At 44.8% G+C, this 3,917-nt stretch overlaps 1 non-coding gene across 1 annotated transcript; it reads left to right on the top strand.

The window, feature by feature from the left end:
• The first annotated feature begins 1,097 nt into the window (after window positions 1-1,097).
• On the top strand, window positions 1,098-1,261 carry LOC147270946 (U1 spliceosomal RNA). The gene has a single exon (XR_015117013.1). It is a non-coding gene; the product is annotated as a U1 spliceosomal RNA (small nuclear RNA).
• The last annotated feature ends 2,656 nt before the right edge of the window (window positions 1,262-3,917 follow it).

Genomic DNA, 3,917 nt, shown 5'->3' with positions numbered 1-3,917 from the left:
GCTTGGGAGCTTCTGGGGGAGCGCTAGTTGGGCCTAAGCTAGGAGCTAAGCTAAGGTGGTCTGCACCAGCTAATGAGGGCTGGCTAGCTCTTGCAGCTTTTGGTGCAGAGCCGCTGCAGGTCCAATTCAACATCGCTAAGCCTCACCTCCAACACAGCAAGAAAACTACATTTAACACACTTATCAGTATCACTAAAGGAGGCAGAGGAGGAACAAAACATGTGGCACTCTGAGCAGGAGAGAGGAGGACAAGAGGGAGAAGCCATCGTTAGCTTGGAGTGGAGAATTTACAAGGCAGAAAGACTTTTGCTACCAGAATGATGGTCTTTTAAACTTCAGCCAAATAAAGCAAGAAGGTATTAATTTTTGGTGGGTAATTAGTCAACGAAATAAGGAATTAGCAGGGAGGATCACACTTTAGCGAGCACAATGAAGCAAGGCTCTACGTTCAGCAACACAGAAAAAGGACTTGAGGTCACACGCTTCCTGCAACCAAGGTCAAAAATCCAGGACGGATGAAGGGGAGGACAACAAAGACAAAGACACAAGAAACAGAGATAATAACCATAAACTCCATAACAACCATAACAAATATAACCATACAGAACATATATAACAAATATAACAAGAAAAGCATTAAAAAATATGTCACCTCTGGTCAGATACCCTGATTTGCATTTGTGTCTCTCAGCATTTTCATTTTCATGTTAAAGCCTCCAGAATGAGGGGAGGGGTCAGGGGCAGTTTTCTGTGTTGTCTGCAAACTGAATTACAGGAAACCTGAACTTCCACTGTCAATGTATCCAACTGATTCATAATTTTTTGATCTATACATAGATAACTTGTAGTTATTGCCCACACACACACACACACACACACACACACACACACACACACATTTTGTGAAACAACTCAGGAGTCGAGCTTCCCGGGCTTGGGATATCCGACATCCGGCATCGTTGTGAGAAACAAAGGGGGCTGCGCACATGGCAGATTGGCACAAGGTAGGAAAGATCAGGCGCTGTGTCGGCCTCCCTGCCTGTCAGTCAGAAGGCTGTGTCCCTGGAGCTCATGTCTGTTCCTAAGCTCAGCGAGTCATACTTACCTGGCAGGGGAGATACCATGATCAGCAAGGTGGTTCTCCCCGGGTGAGGCTCAGCCATTGCACTGGGGCTTTGGATACCCTGGTGAATTCCCCAAATGTGGGAATCTCAACTGCATAATTTCTGACAGTGGGGGACTGCGTCCGCGCTCTCCCCTGTGATCGTGTGAAAAAAGGAAAGAAAGAAAGAAAGGCCGACCACGGCGGCAACAACAACAACGGTGACCGCCTGTCCCGGCCAGTTGGCGGTCTCCTCTTGTGCTGGCCAGCCTGAGGAGACCGCGGAGGACGTAGCCTCGATGAGCTCCCAGTATCTCTCACACCTTCCAGCCCTAAATGAAGAGGGCAGGGTTTCTGCCACATTTAGTTGAGGGTCATGGTATCTGACAAGCCCTGGGCTCAGGACAATACATCCACGGCTCGTCTTCGCAGTAAGTGGAAGGATACCAGAGAATTAATGCGTGGGAGGAGATCAACTTGGAAAACCCCGACTCTCAATTCTGACGACATCACTGTCGCATCATTTTGAGATCATTAGCAATTCTTCTTACATCACTGTCGCATTATTTTTAGTTTCATAGCAACTCTTACTACATTACTGTGTCATTATTTTAAGGTTTTTAGCAACTCTTAATAAATTACTGTCAGCATCACTTTGAGTTTATTAGCAACTATCACTACATTACTGTCAGCATCATTCTTGAATTAATTAACAATTCTTCCGGCATCACTGTCGCATCATTTTGAGATCATTAGCAATTCTTACTACATCACCGTAGCATTATTTTGAGGTTAGTAGCAACTCTTACTACATGACTGTCAGCTTCACTTTGAGGTTGTTCGAAACACTTACTACATTACTGTAAGCATCACTGAGTTTATTAGCAACTATCACTACATTACTGTTTGCATCGTTTTGAGTTTTTTTAGCAATTCTTACGACATCACTGTCGCATCATTTTGAGATCATTAGCAATTCTTCTGAAATCACTGTCGCATTATTTTGAGGTTCGTAGCAACTCTTACTACATGACTGTCAGCATCACTTTGAGTTTTTTAGCAACTATCACTACATTACTGTCGCATTATTTTGAGGTTCGAAGCAACTCTTACTACATGACTGTCAGCATCATTTTGAGTTCATTAGCAATTCTTCCGACATCACTGTCGCAATATTTTGAGGTTTGTAGCAACTCTTACTACATTACTGTCAGCATCACTTTGAGGTTAATCGAAACAAACACAGACTGTGTCTGAAATTCCACACCTGCACCCGACTCAGAATGAAAAACCAGTGTGGAATCAATTGTATCCACTGTCAATCCTGATTCTGGAGAAATTTCTTTGTGTGTTTTGATGGACGCGAGCCAAGCAGAAATTTCCCACAATGCAATAGGGCGGCGTTTGGTCAGTGTCGAGCAGGCGTCAGTCTGACAATGATGTCATATTATTGTGTCATCACCTGACCAGACCCAAAAGTAGGCTCAGGTATCAGTTTCTTCTAACCGGACGTCTGCTTTGACTGGTTGGTTGTTGAAAGAGAGCAGGACAGGACAGACAGCAGAAGACAAATATAGAGAAGGAAAGACAAAAGACAGAGAGAAAGGAGGGAGAGAATGACAAAAAGATGGGAACAAGATGAGGGTGAAAGACAAGCAGAGAGAAAGACAGAGGGACAGGGGGATGGAAGACAGACACACAACCAACAACAGCAGCAGCAATAATAGTAAACTAGCTGCCAATGATAACATCTCCTGGTCGCTGAAGCAATCAACTTCAGAATAGGAGGATTGAAGAGCCAGGAAATAAAATATTAGCACAATACTGATGTGAATGTTCGTGCAATACTGAGAACACTGATATGAAGACGACTAGTAGGGGCGGCACGGTGGTGCAAGAAGACAAACAAAAAAGGCTGGTGTGATCCAGACCTTCATCAAAAATGGTCCTGGAGAACTGTTCAATGTGTCAGGACTTCAGAAGCTCCAATCCTCTCTCAGGTCCAGTGAGAGTGGAAGAGATTATAAATGAGAGAAGCAGGGCCCTCCCTCAGAACTGAACCAGCTCAGTTGGGAGAGCCTTAGACTGAAGATCTAAAGGTCCCTGGTCCGATCCCAGGTTTCAGCAGAGGAGCAGCATTGACTTTACTTTCCAGTGGAGGAACTGCAGACATGAAGGAAACTAACATCTTGTCCTGTGCATTCTTGTGACATTCAGGACATTTTTGGAGCCTCTTGTTGGATTTTGCCACAGAGAATCAGAGCCAATCAAAAGCATGGAGGACTTTAACATGGAGGACTGAACAAGTCAAGAAAGCATCAGTTTGACCTTCACAGGTGTTTCTGTTCCTGTCTCAATGCTGTAGAAAGAGCCTGAGGAGCTCAGACGGTAGAGCATCAGACTTTTAATGTGAGGGTCCAGGGTTCAAGTCCCTGTTCAGGTGCTGTGGAGGTTCCAGTGTTTGACAACATGGTACTGGATGAAGTTTAGTGTTGAACAAACTGTCATCATCAAAAGTAGAAGTGTTCTTGTCTCGCCACTGTGAGACTGTTGCTAGAAAAGTGACCAATAATAATTTCATGTGGCATGCAATTAACAAAAGACCTACATTGATGGTCGAGGGGAGGTGGAGCCTTTCCCAGCATCTACAGGCCAGAGGCGGGGTTCACCCTGGACAGGTCACCAGTCCATCGCAGGGCCAACATACAGAGACGAACAACCATTCACACTCACATTCATACCTACGATCAATTTAGAGTATCAATCAGCCTCGTCCCAAATTACACATCTTTGGACGGTGGGAAGGAGCCGGAGT

This window comes from Aulostomus chinensis, chromosome 1 (genome assembly GCF_037954235.1).
Source record: "Aulostomus chinensis isolate RoL2024-O1b breed Wild chromosome 1, RoL_Achi_v1.0, whole genome shotgun sequence".
Lineage (NCBI taxonomy): Eukaryota > Metazoa > Chordata > Actinopteri > Syngnathiformes > Aulostomidae > Aulostomus > Aulostomus chinensis.
The sequence above is the reverse complement of the archived record's forward strand: the minus strand, read 5'-3'. Positions and strand labels throughout refer to the sequence as shown.